Source organism: Triturus cristatus, chromosome 11 (assembly GCF_964204655.1).
Source record: "Triturus cristatus chromosome 11, aTriCri1.1, whole genome shotgun sequence".
Lineage (NCBI taxonomy): Eukaryota > Metazoa > Chordata > Amphibia > Caudata > Salamandridae > Triturus > Triturus cristatus.
This window is the reverse complement of record NC_140594.1, coordinates 1045080659-1045095493: the sequence shown is the minus strand read 5'-3', so window position 1 is coordinate 1045095493 and position 14835 is coordinate 1045080659. Positions and strand designations below refer to the sequence as shown.

The following is a 14835-nucleotide window of genomic DNA, read 5'->3' as shown; positions in this document are numbered from 1 at the left end:
CTGCCAACACTTCCTGGTTTGAAGTGTTGGCAGCCAATCAGAGTGAAGCTCAGGCCCGGGAAGGTTCGCGAACCCTCCTCGGTGCTCAGATATCAATATTTTTCTTTTTTAAATTTCTCAGAAACTACTGAACAGATTTACATCATTTAACAAAAAAGGCGAAGTCTAAACCTAGACCTATCTTTTTGCCAAATTTGGAGTCATTTTTTTTTGTGTGCATATTTATATAGCGCGAACGCGAAGGTATTGGAGCGCTTTACACGAGCACCGTATTTACATTACACATTCAGTCAGTCACGGGGTGATTAAGTGATTTGCCCAGAATCAAAGGATGTGGACGCAACCCCGAGGCTCGAACCCTGATATCCAGCACCAAAGTCGGCAGTCTAGCCGACGGACCACATCCCCTCCCCTTCCGTTCAGCAGGTCGGGCTGTAGCCTGTAATAAAGTTCCTATGGAAAATAACATGGAGAAAATGCGTTTTGGGACCCCCTTCATTCTCGGGCCCCGCTTGATGAATCAGCCCGAAACTTTCATCAGACAAACTGAGCAGTCTGGCCCTATTTTTTTAAAAACTTTCACGAAGATTCGTCAAACGACGCCAAAGATATTGGCAAATCAAAAAACGCTTTTCCTATGGAAACTAGGTTCTAACTAGAACTATCTACTGGCGACTGCCAGTAGGATATATATATATATATATCTATATATATTTATATATATATATAGATATATATATAGATATATATCTCCTACTGGCAGTCGCCAGTAGGTAGTTCTAGTATATATATATATTCAAAAAACACTCGCCAAGAATGCTCACTCTGAGGCAAGAAATTCAAGAGGCTTCAAACGGCTTAATAAGCAAAGTTTATTACAGTGCAGTCATGCGAACAAACACCCAACGCGTTTCGGCATTTCACAAGCCTTGGTCACGGGTAGAAGTAGCACTGCTACTTCCCATACATATAGTTTCAACAAATTGCGTTCCCCCATGAACCTTTAGTAGCAAATTAGAGATTGTTGAAGAGAGCATAGTGGGACATGTGTTCAAACGTCTGATGTTGTCATTTGGTCAAAGGGTTTGTGACGTCACTTCTGTTTCCGTTTGCATCTCGGTGAATCTACTGATGCGTTGTGAGCCATAAAAATCTGTATTTATTTAAATTGATACAAGTATCCTGATCCAGAGTCTAAAATGTGACTATGTGTTCGCTTTTCTCTATGCCATAGATGAAGGGGACTATTATTTAAATTATGCTTTAAGTGGCCATATTATTCTGACGGGATGGACAAGTACAGAAGGCTATTTGTTTTGAAAAACTATTAAGCAAATAAATGTGGTTCCTTCATAAAAAGATGTTCGGCCACACCTCCAGGAAACTATTCCAGAGGTAAATAAACAGACGAGAAAAACACTAAGAATGCCTCTTTGTTCCCTAGCGCAGATATGTTGCTTTGCAACTGTGGTTAGGATAGTAACTAAATATTGGAAATATTCCAAATGGAGCAATATGCATCAAACCTATACTGTTTAAGTGTCTTGAACTGTAAATATATAGTTAAGTTATTTTATCTGGAATTCCGTTAGCATGAATGTAAAACTGTTATCTGTATTGTAAAACGACAATGACAACAAATATTGTACGAGGCAGCACGAAGCCCCTTTTTTGGGCTTAATGTTGCCTCGTAAATATGGCTCCCTTTAACACAGTTTTCTGCATTAAAGGGGGGTGCAATAGGTGTTGCTGGGGGCGTTCCCACGAACTTCCATGGCATTTTGACACTGCCCCAGATTTACGAGAAATCGTAAATCTGAGTCAGCGCCAATAGCTTAACGCCTCACCAGGGGAGGTGTGAGGGAGGCACAGCGAGGAGAAGTATCTTTATTTCTCCTTTTTTTGCTGTTTTATGTGTGCTGCATTCTGCAGCACACATATAAAAAGGAAAAAGACTCCTGTGATTATTTTTGTGCAAGATGGTTTGCCTTCCTGCACAAAAACAATCATCCCCTCAATGCAGGCACCCTTGCACCATGGTGCAAACGTGCCTGCGTTGGCGCACAGCAGCCTATTGTGCACTGGCGCAGAGGAAAAGGTCTCAAATGGGCCATATCTCATATATACGGTGCATTCCTGCCCGTTTCTTTTGCCGTAGGGCAGTGCAGGAGGAAGGCCTCCTGCGATGCCCTATGGCACAAAAACATAAATGAGGCCCTCGGTTTTGCACCAAAAATTAAAACCACTTGAAAGCTGACATTGAAAAGAGAAATGTTTTCATTTCTGACATTGCATGTGCGATGCACTGACAGCACACTTACTAAGTAGTAAAAGTTTTAACGTTTGCCTAGGCATAGTATTTTGTACTGGACGGGAACCCTTCCAGTGGAAAACCTATGCTAGACTCATGCACACACCCTTGCACTATGGCGCAAAGGTGTGTGTGAAATGGTCAGGAGCAAAATTCTGCACCAGCGTTAGGGAGAGGGAAGAAGAGGGGCATTTCTCTGTAGATAGAAGAAGCTCTCCTGCTCCCTCCTTCTCACGCAAAGGAGCACAGCATTTTAAGTGGCTGCACAGCATTGTGTGAGAATTTAGTACGTTTGACCTATTGTGTTTGGTTGTGGAGTCACCTATCCAGTATGGCACCTCAAACTTTGCTTCTGCCTGACTAAGCATTACTACAACTGACACGAAACACACAAAAGGTGACAGGAGGAATGCTTGCAATTTGTCTAACTGCTGGCAATCGCTTGCGTTGCATAATTTTGGGCCACAATTAGATGCCAGGGCCAAAAACGACAGACACAGACATCACACCGGCATGTGAGGCCAGCGATCCACTGCTACTCTCAATAGAAAAACAGATTGCAAAAGGGAGAAAAGAAGGGGCTCCGGGACCGAACAGCATCCCACCGGCACTAATCAAAGCTAAGGCGGCTGACTGGGCATCCTGCAACCTCTTTTCGTGGAAGTCAGGCTACTAAGCAGACTACCAGAATCATGGAAAGGTCAAATTCACAAGAAAGGCGAGAAGGCCCAGCCGAGCAACTACAGTCTGGTAGCACTGATTGACAATGAAGCAAAATACTTTGTGGGCACTGTCTTAGAGGATCTCACAGCCTGTGCAGAGGATAAGGAGATAATTCCACTAACCCTGACAGGCTTTCGCAAAACAGTAGGCACAACAATAAACATTCTTGCAATCTCCCTACTCATCGATGCAGCCAAGACTGCTAACCTCCCACTTCATCTATGCTTTATTGATTTCAGTGCTGCATTTGATAACATTGAGAGGGGCAGACTATGGGGGAAGCACACGCGCTGGGGAATCCCACAGGCCATTCTAACCATCCTGGCACTTCTCCACACAGACACATGGGTTCAGGTGAAACTGGGCAGCGCAACTCACCTCTCTTCAAAAGTCCTTACAATTAAAGGTCTGAAGCAGGGTTGCGTGCTCACACCCACCCTGTTCAACCTATTCATGTATGACCTTCCACAAGCTCTTAACACGTGAAACTCACATGTACCTAGGCTAGGAGGCAAAATACTGACAAATCTAATGTACGCCGATGATGTAGTGCTGCTCAGCCATACCTTTGTTGGTCTCCAACATTTACTCACCGAAATGCAGAAATTTGCCACAGAGAACAACAACTCAAAAATCAACTTTAGTAAGAGTCGGACAATGACAATAAACAACAAAAGGAAACGGCAGAGGAGATGGCACTTGGGAGGTACACAGCTTGAACCAACAACTGAATACAAGTAGGTAAACAGCATAATCACTAATAGGAATATTGTTCTAAAAGCCTTGAGAAAGTCACCTGGTGTGACGAAACACGTGTCGGCTGTTGCGCATGTGGATCAAGACCATAAAGCCACGGACATCGCTTAAAAACAGTCCCTTCAATATTATGTTTGTAGGGTTCTTATGGTCCTATTTTGTAAAATTGTGATTTCTATATGATGCATTTTCTACATTAAAAGGAATCTTTTTGTATAAACCCAATTCTGTGTGTTGCCAGTGAGACACTGATAAAAATCAAATACAGTTTGCATATACAGGTCGAAATAGGGTATTACTTTGGAGTGCCGGGATATCTATATGCTACAAGTACATAGGAGTTATCATTGACAAAGAAGGGGCATTCACTCGCCAGAAAGAGGAAATCAGGGTTGTTCATATCACTATCTATGAAAAATCTCGCAAATAAACTGACGGGGCCTCTACTGAGCCCGCTCCTGAAGGTAGTACGAGCCACATTACTCCCGACAATAACTTATGGCAGTGAAGCAATGTAGGGTAGAGACGCCAACGTACTGGATAGCACGCTACTTAAAGCATACAGAACCATGTTCTGCCTCTAGTCCTATACTTCACCAGCTCAAATAAGGCTGGAGTTCAGCTTATTAAAACAATCCCCGGCTAGGCATGGATCTTACATTATCTGCTGGAACAAGATCAGAACCTCCACCTCAAACTCCTTAAACCAACTGCTGTGGCAAGAACTCCAGCACAGGGAAACTTCCTGCGCAAGACGTTACCTACAGGAATCTCTAGAAACTACTGGACTCTTCAAGCTCTGGAACACACAGCTTCACCACTTAACTTTCCAAAAATTGGTCTGGAAGTGCGTAAAACATCTCTCATTGGTGGAGGACAAGGCAACATTCTCAGCCAGATCTCCGGCCTCGATGACCCTAAACTCCTATAAAACACCTGAACCTCAAAAATATTTCAATCAGGGTTATCCTAAACCAATAAAATAACATTTCTATGGCACAGATTGGACATTTTTCCATGTACTCAACACCTTCCACCTTGATTGAGGGCATCGACCCAAAGCACTTGCAGACTGTGTGATACGGAACAAGGAGACATTCTGCGCTTAATCTGCACATGCAATGAGCTGCAGCAAGAGAGGTCAGAGCTGTTAAAGGCCCCTTTCAAGCAGAAAGGAATCCGCACCAGGAGGCAAGCGGTGCTGGCATGTATTGACCTGGGGGCCACACAACTGAACTGCAGAACGGTAACATTTCTTATGCTGGCCAAACAAAAAATGCCTAAACTGACAATCCAACATCAGCAATGTCAGCAATAAACTTCTGGTGATGCCATCAGCTCGCATGCTGGCCGCTGCAAGATGAAAAGAGCACCTCATTAATGTCTAAAACTTCAGCTGGTGCCAAATTTTTTAGGTGTCACTGCCAAACATGTATGCACTGTACGGCACCTTACTACGTGTATTTCCGTTTTTTATCTAATGACTGCACTGCACTTATATTGATGCATTTTAACGGACTACATCGTCTATTTTAACCACAGTCAGGTACATTCTGTACAGCATTTTAGTATGTGAATTATAGGTTTTACTGGGGCACAACACCAGTTGTATTGGCTATTTTAAAATGTTACAATGGTTTCAGTAACTATGCAAATAACAAATAAACTTGAAATTGAAACTCAATTTGGAACCAGCCATATGTAAATCAGTCTTGACCCTGCTCCTCATGAGAACAGTCCAGCCCGAACTGCCCAGCCAGGTCCTCCCTGAGCCCGAACACAAGCAACCTAACCTAGGGCGAAACCGGTCCTGGGTTGCTTGTGTTCTGATTCAAGGAGGACCTGGCTTGGCAGGCCAGGTTGGACTGCTCCCATCAGAGCAAGGTCAATACTGATTGGCATATGGCTGGGTCAAAACTGAGATGGCATGGTGAGCAAAAGAACATTGGGTGGAGTGCTATCCGAGCTATTGCCAGTGGTCAGACTTAATGCAAGCAGCCTCCCATCATCTTTTGTGTGGTTCATGTACCTTCATCAGTGGCATGGGTATGCCCAGACGTGGGCCCCATGCTCACTGTGTCACTGGAATCAAGCTGTACCTGGCTGATGAACCCATAACTAGGGCAAATCCGGGCCTGGGTTGCTTGTATTTCACTTCAGGGAGGACCTGTCTTGGCAGTTCAGGCTGGACTGTTCCAATGAGAAACAGGGTCAAGACTTATTTGCATATGGCTGGGTCCAAGCCCAGGTGGCAAAGTGAGCAAACAAACGATGGGTTGGAGCGCTACCGGAGCGATTGCCAGTGGTTAGACTTATTGCAAGCAGACTCATATCAGCTTTTGTGTGTTTCAGATACTACAACTGACTCCATTCTTTCATGAGTAATACCTTGATCATTTCTGGCCTGAAACCATCAAACACATAATTAGTGGTAAAAAACAAATCACTGCACCACACCCATGTGCGGCAGAAATGTTCCTTGTTCACAGACGCCAACACATTTGAGTTTCTAATATGAATATAAATAGACTCCTATTTCAAGTTGTTGTATCTATAAGAAGATGCTCTGCTGAATGAATCCTTTACAGTGGTGAATCAAGGATGCCATGGGCCTTGGTACAAGAAAGAAAAATGCCCCCTTTGACTACTGTTAGGTAGAAAAATACATCAATTTGTTTTAGGTCAATGGGCCACTCTGGCTCTGGGCAGTGGTGCCGCTGCACCTGCTGCACCGGTGGCAGCTATTCCCCTGATCCTGTATGAATATGCACAGGAAACTAGAGAAGAGGTATTGTGTAGTATGTAAGTCTCTTACTTCTCGAACCTCAGGATCCGGGTTCCAATCCTGCCTCAGCCCTTTCCTGAAAATAGCTGATTTTGACAAATCGTTTTATCTCCCTGCGCCCAACAATGCTGAAAGGATGAAATACAAATGTGTAGTTCAAAAATGTAAATCCTCATGAGATGTACATGAGTCTAATGTCTCCCAATACTCCTTAATATTTAGCACTACATTGCCCCCAGCTGGGTTTGTGCCACAGAAATGCCCATGGGTGCATTCAAAAAACAAGAAAGTGACACAAATATGGGCCTGATGTGCAAACTCCAGTGCCTGATGTATCAAGATTTTGTATCGCCCTTGCGACACGTCAGGGGGCATAAGAGAAATGCAAATCCTAAATCGGATTTATCAAGCCACGCAAGGCCCTGAATGGCTTGACAAATCTGGAGTAACACAAGGCAGGACAAATCACTGCCTTGAGTTACACTGTGCCTCAGGGAGGCGTTCCGTGGGTGAAGGCTGGGTGTGCCCAGATTTACCGTTAGTGGTAGACCTGGGAATGTGTCAAAATACGCCTCCTCAGGTGAGGCATAACGAGGAGAAATATCTCTAATTTTTCTTCATTTTTTCCTCTTTCTAGTTGTGTTACATTTAGAAGCACACATCGAAAGTGAAAAATGGCTCTCAGGCTTGTTTTTGTGCATGAAGGTGTCCCTTCCTGCTCAAAACCAATCCGGCCTACAACGCAGGCACTCTTGCAATATGACGCAAGAGTGACTGCGTTGATGCTAGGCAACCAAAAGTGCACCAGCGCGAGGAAAGGAGAGAAATGCACAGTATAATGTTAAATACGGCGCATTCCTGCCCTTTACCTTTCACGCAGCGCAACAAGGTGGCTTGCTGCGTTGCACTGCATGAAAGATTGATAAATATGCCCCCAAGTTTGCAACCCACGATACGCAAATTGCACAGTGACTTGCTCGCAAAGTTCCCTGTATCTTGTGATGCGATGTAGTAATTAGTCACATCCATACTGTGTCCTACCCATGAATGCTAATGACCCAGATCACATTTGTCAACCCTCAACGAATAGCACTGAATGCAGGAATGCAGGTGTGTGAGGGACAGCATACCAACTTTTTTTTAAACTAGTCTATGTGCCTTAAATATGCTAGAAAAAAATTAAGGTTAGAAAGCAATGGAGACCTGGACCACTGATTGTTCCCCTCGAGGTCGCCCATGCCTGGATTCTCAAAGGGGAAGCTGTCCCAGGGGAGCAGCTTCCCCTTTGCAAATCAGTTACCACCTCACATGGGTGTCAAAAACCAATGATTGGGTTGTGTCTTCCAATGCAGCCACAAACCATGGATACATCCCAGTGCAACTCACAAATAAAAGGGGCAGCCCTTTCATAGCCCCTTCTATCTGAGATTCAGAAGGGGTTTCAAAACTGCTTTTTGTGATTCAGAATGACTTGTCTGGCTTGCAAAAACAGGTTTGTATATTTCAAAAAATTATTTCGCAGCCACAACCCCTGTGATTTGTAAAATGCCTTTATGTATCACGCCCCTTAAAACTGATTTGAAAACATCCTCAATCGTGTGTATATATTCAGGTCATGGTGTGTACATGGTCATGTTAGCAGAGCTCACTTCTTGACTTTGTAGCTCCCTAACTCAACAGAGCTAATCCATAAAGTCAATTCACAATGCAGTTTCCCAATTTAAGGAGCACGCAGAGTCAAAGAGTCATTATTCTATTATTATTATAGAGTTCTTGCTGTACATGAAACACACAAAAGGTGACGGGACACTGCTTGCAATGAGTCTAACCACTGTCAATTGCTCAGGGTAGCATTCCATTCCATCGTTTTTTTTGCTCACCATGCCACCTCAGTTTGGACCCAGCTATATGCAAATCACTCTTGACCCTGATTTATTGGGAGGTAGGTTAGAACATGTGTAGGGAGGTCAGTTTGGCACACACCTTTAGGGTTGTATGTCAGACTAACCAGAACAATATTGTCGACAAGCCAAATCATCATGGACAAAATATCAGGTTCTCGGAATATCATGATGGTGAGTATACAAAGGTAAGTATATCTTTGCTATTCTTAACTCCACCTCTACATACCATGAAGATATGCATATCATCAAGTACCTAAATGTGAAGTTATTTATAGTAAACCTAAATGTACCTATGTAGACTTACCTTCACTGTAGTAGATATCTTGGCCTTAATGTGTTGGCAGGATGATATTTAAATGACGGTATTCAGGTAGTAAACCTTCTCAGATGCCTTGCAGAAACATGTTGTTGCACACCCTAAAGTTAGTATGGCAGCCCAAGAGACAGACTGCGATCGTAGTCAAAGTTGGAGGTAGTCACCACTATCAGTGCTTTACACAATAAGACGCTTTTCAGTGCTGTTGGTATATGTATCGGAGATAAAAGCAATTAGTAACTTTGACGCCAGTGATTAGGTACATAGGGGGATATGTTCAAGGAAGTGGTGGAGAGACGTGTTAGCTGTCATGGTTTAAAGCCTCTCTCCGCCACTTCTGAAACGCAAGGCTGCACCATATTTACAAGAATGTGATGCAGCTTTGTGTTTCCCCCTGCGATGGCGCTAAACTTAGCAACTTAGCGCCAACGCAGGCACCCTGGGTGTCTGTGTGCAGCGGAGGATTGTTTATGTGTAGGAAGATCCCCCTTCCTGCATATAAACAATTCTAAAATGCCATTCTGTAATGTGTGCAGCTTCATGCAGCACACAGGAAAGTCACAAAATTGCATTTTTTTAAAAGATTGTTTATGTACAGGAAGGGGGACATAAATTGTAATCTGATTACACACATTGATTATACCGCCTAATCTGGATTTAAAAATCGAAGCGTGTAAAACGTGTCACTTTGTGCAGCAGCAAAAGCGCACACACATCTGAAACCAAGCCAGAGTGGCAAGAAAGAACGATACAGAGCGGCTCGGCTTTCAAAATAAAGTTGCAATATTTTATTGCGGTTTTGCTCGAAAGTGGGAGTTCAGTGGCTGGCATTGGCTAATGGAATTCAGTATCTATAAAAAAAAAACACAGCCCGTCATGTGGATGACCATTCAGTTAATAAACCGTACGGCGGAAGCAGCAGTTTCAATCTAGGTCAACAGGGGATTACACTGCACACCATTGATTAATGCATCTGGCCGAAAACATGCATGCAAAAATAGCTGCATATTTCAGACCAAACATGCCTTTGTGACATCATGCAAATTCTCTTTTTTTGTCGGAGCCCCTTGGGGGAAACGACTATGCACGTTAGTGACAGCTGGTATGAATGCAACTTCTCTGCACAAACGGCTTTTTTTTGTTGTAAATGATTATTTGAAATGTCTGCGAAATCGCCGAGATAAATTTGCAGCAGCCCCGAGACACCACCCTTGAATTCCACAGCACAAGAATCAGACATTCAGGTCGAGTGAACAACCAAAAACATACACGCACGGACGCACGCACACTGAAATGAGGCACGCATGAAAGATTTACCTTGGTGTCCTGCACCGCACGCACACCGCACTGCCTGTCAGGTCGCCCCTTCCTTTAGGGCTGTTGACACCGCACGGCTGTCACGCTCCACTCGAGGCGCATTTATTTCACGGGTCATGGCACCACATCTATTTTTCTACTGCGGTCTCTCGCAACAGTTCCCCTTTGTCCGCTTGTACCCGTTTTTATTGCGGTCCTTAAAAATAAATGGAAAAGAAAACAGCCTCCCTGGTTGGCGCACATGGATGTCCGCGCGCAGGTGTCATCGCGGCAGCAGAGCAGCCTGTTTTTAAAGCATCCTCGACCAACGCAGAGGCAGCCTGCGGCAGTGAATGACTGGTCCTGCATAATTATACCGTGTGCTTGCTGTCCTACGTCTATTTCCATGAACGCAAGCATCCGGCGGACAGAAAAGAATACCACCTTTTTATGTCTATGGTATATGATGCTAAAGGTGGAAGGGGCTTTGATCATTCCTGTGCAATGAGAAAGAGAGGTTGTGGATTTATTTGGGGTTCAGTCTTGCTCTGAGAGTACTGCTACCTATGCTTACCCTCATCTAGAACGTTAATGATTGGTTAGCATTATGTCTAGTGGTGATTGGAGGTGATTTACCTGTGAGATGACTATAGAAGAGTCCACACACAAGATGTGATGCTTAAATAAAAAATATTCAACAAGTTGTAGCCTGTAGAACTGAACCTTTTTGAAGCTAGGACATTAAAAACGGGTATGCACAACTGTGGTATCAATGGCTTTGAATGTTCAACCATTTCTAGACAAAGAAAGTCCGCTTTTCAAATCTAAAGGACACTGTGTCCGGTAAGGACTATCGCCTGGGACGAAGAAGGTGACCTGGGGGCATTAAGGTAACCTGAGGCAGATCTTACAACATATGGATTCATTGTGGCAGAGTCCCACTTAGGGAACGATCACGATGTCATTAGGAAAGGCTCAGGATGGGATTCCGTATTGTAGAATTCGATTTAGAACTCTTGTTTCCTACCAAATCGTACTGATTTCCCAACGACCGATTACGATGCCTGGAAACCTTTCGAGCAGACCGAATCGGCTCCGAGAGGCATCCGGACAGCCCGAGTCTATGGACACGGTTTCCGGACGAGTGATTACGATGACCGATTCGGACAGCCGTACCGATGCGGTTTGCCCAAGACGAAATGGCTGCCAGAATCTGTCTTGGGGGTCCCGTTGCGGGCCCCCCTTCATACTGAGCCTTACGAATGTAGCCTGTGGGGGTACCTAAGAGACCCCTCTTCCCAACCCTGCACAATGTGGCAGGCACCATGGGGTGCCAGCCAAAGGTTGCAAGGCTTTCCCCTACCACCCATTTTTTCAATGGGAGCCTGTGTTCTTGTTCAGAACACAGGCTCCCATTGAAGTCAATGCGAATCTGACAGAACGATGTTGGGAAGCATCGTAATTGGTCGTCCGGACTCATAGGACTGGATTCGTTTGGAAACTATTCTGGAACTGATTCGTTCGGGACAGTTTCCTAACAACATCTTAATCGGGCCCTTAGTGGTAATATTTGATTTTCTAGACTTCTGAGCAACCTTTCTCAGTGCATCATAGAAGACAGCAGCCTTAAGTTTAAATATGTGCTTATTTAGGGGCAGAGCTAGCCTTGGAGCACGATGGGCGCTTGCTAAGCGGGCTCTCCGCGCACGCCCGATATATCCTTCAACTGATCCTCTCCATACTGTTTAAATACGACTGGACCCGAGGCGAAATAAAGCTGAACCTACGGAGAGTGTGGAGGAACGGTTTCCAACGCCGAAAACTGCAAAAACAACCTAGAATGGCGAAATAACAGATGCGGCCCTCACGCTGAAAGCGAAAGTGGAGCCCCGGGCTGCAGCTGAACAACACACCAGGACGTAAGGCACGCAACGCGGACCCGGGAAACAGGAAGTCCCGCTGCGATCGGGACCCCGGGCCACGCCCGACTGAACCCAGGGAGGTACTGAGCGTCTGGACCGGCGGTGAGCCCAGAACCCAGAGACAGCGACGGAATATATGAGGCTCCCCCGCTGAATACTAGTGATCTGCGGGAGGCGCTGTGTGGAACCCACATTCAGGAAGAGGTCGGGGGCACGATCGAAACCTCCGATGCACGGTAATGAAGGCAGAAATGACACAGGGCGATGTATCAGCGGCTGTGAGGGCTTAAATTGCGGCGGGATGTCGCAGGCTGAGTGTCCATGCTGAAGTATACCATATTATCCTGCAGAGAAGGGTGCAGGCCTGAGTCGGCTGCACACTGTGCTATCTTGCTGCGGCGGCCAGGGGGGAAGCGGTTGCCGGGACACTGGCTGTTTGAAGGTACCATTAAAGACTGCAAGTACATGTGCCCTTTGGGTGAGATCTGTGGAGGGGACTTAACACGAAGAGGTCCATGGGCAGCCGGGTACAGGGAGAGGTCACCCTGGTCTGTCCCCGCTCCACACAGCGAGAGGTCACACAAGTGGACAGTACCGCTACTTCCGGCATGCAATAGCTGCCCACCGGAACATAAGGGTGACATGCGCGAGAGACTGGAATTGTGCAATTCAATTGGGGGCAAATTGACGCTAGAGAGGGGAGAGGTGACGAACATACAGCGGCGCAGGCATAACCCAATGGGACACAGCATCAAACTCCTTGGAAAAAAGACCAGCAAAACAGGCACAGCGCAACCATAAAAAACCCCTCTGGGTGGGCTGCACCTCCTGCATTGCTGCTGGAACCCGCGGCATTGTCACATCATTGTACTTGGACCTATCCGCATGCTTTAGACCAGACCGTCGGGGAAAAGAGTAAAAAACGCCACATCCAGGATCGGACTGCAAGTCCCGAAGTACGTCGCCTCCAATCTGGGGTCGCAGCTGCCAATATACCTGAGGGTAAGGTAAACTACATTTTGCAAAATGGGGAAAACGGACCGAACCCAGTCAAAAATCAGCTTTGACCACACAAAGAAACATCAAGATCAAAGTACAGATGCACAAACAGCGTCTCAATCGACAATGGGAGCAACAGGCGGGGTGACAAACGAAGATATTCAAACTATGTTCACCACAATTCAAGCGGCACTGTCGAATATAGATGGGAAGATTGACTCCTTGACATACAGAGTCGACAGGATGTTGGAGCGACTTGATAAACACACGGAAAGACTGGACAAGGCGGAACAGAGAATATTTGAATCTGAAGATGGCCATGTGCAGACGGAAGCAAAACAGTCGAAGATGGAGAAACAACTGGCGGTCATATTGGCAAAGTCAGACGACTTGGAGGCTCGGTCCCGAAGGAGCAACCTCCGCCTGATGGGAGTTTCAGAGACGACACATACGGGCCAAATGGAATGTTATGTGGAGCATCTGCTCATAGCCCTACTAGGTCGGGAGACGTTTTCCGAAGTGTTTATCGTGGAGAGAGCTCACAGGTGACTCGGCCCCAAACCCCGGTAGGCTCCAGACCGAGGCCGATCATCGCCAAGATACTTAATTACAGAGACAGAGATTCGGCGCTCCGAAAGGCCAGATAACTTGGCAAGTTATCTCACGAAAGTATGGATATATCCATCTATCCAGACTTCACGTCAGCGGTACAGGAAGCGTGAAAAAAAATTACCACAGCAAAACAAAAACAGAGAGACCTGAATATCCCGTACGCCATGCTATACCCGGCCAGACTAAAGCTCACAGTCGATGGCAAAACTCAGATTTTTGCTGAACCATCGGAGGTAGTGAAGTTCGCGCAGCAACGGGGTCAGACAGGAACTCGGAGAAGATCACCGAGAGGGGAACACGGGGACTAGTCTACTACATCGGATGTGGAGTGACCAATATCTAATGGACAAAAGGGACTTACAAAGGTGAACTGTCTGAATGTGGTCTGAACTCATCCCTAGGGGGCAAAGTCTGAACATTGACCGCAAATAGATGGCCTACGGACTGCTGGTTTCAGATAAGTTGCTGATGAACAGTCACACCTTGTTTTTTTCTTTTTTCCCTTTTGGTTAAAACAAGAAACGTTGCCATGAATACCACTGAGCTGAGGCGGGCAGAACTCATTGAGATTCGCTGGTGGGGGCTATTTCCTAGATTTGCTTAGAAATACTACACGGTATAGGAATTTACAGTATGTATGCCAGGGCTGATACCCATGTGGCTCAGCCACAAAAAACGGGTGGGCAACTCTGACCCCTACGTGTGCACCACACTAATTGTTATGTTGTTTTTCTATTTTTGTTTCCTCCTTGAGGAGATGTTAACTGTTACTATTGGGTATGGCTCCACTAGGAAAGGGGAGGTGGAGTGGGTGGGGGTGGGGAAGAGGGGTATGCAAAAAAATCCAGCCGGTGACACAGTAGCGGACAGACACGTGACAGACACTTTCCACTACCATAGACACACATATCAGGCATCTGAAGGTGACTTGACGGATGGCTGACACTTTGCAGCAGCAAAGTCCGCTGACGTTGCTCACATGGAATGTTAGGGGACTGCATAACCCACGGAAAATTCGTAAGGTACTAGCATACCTGGACAGGCGGAAAATAGATGTTGCATGCCTACAGGAGACACATTTGACGGAATTAAGAGAGTCACAAATTGGGGCTAGATGAGCCACATATAAAATAGCGTTGTCCTACTCCTCCTACACGAGGGGGGTACTTTTATGGGTCAAATGCAACACACCCTTCACGCTCATTAAATCT

The 14835-nt window shown here is 45.6% G+C and overlaps 1 protein-coding gene across 1 annotated transcript in view; it reads right to left on the bottom strand.

Annotated features, from left to right (window-relative positions):
* PIGZ (phosphatidylinositol glycan anchor biosynthesis class Z (Gwada blood group)) overlaps positions 1 to 10290 on the bottom strand; it is a 109899-nt gene extending 99609 nt beyond the window's left edge. Inside the window, exon 1 of the mRNA XM_085635305.1 lies at positions 10113 to 10290. The gene's annotated coding sequence lies outside the window, so the exon portion shown is untranslated. The remainder of the gene's footprint in view (positions 1 to 10112) is intronic.
* Positions 10291 to 14835: the final 4545 nt, after the last annotated feature.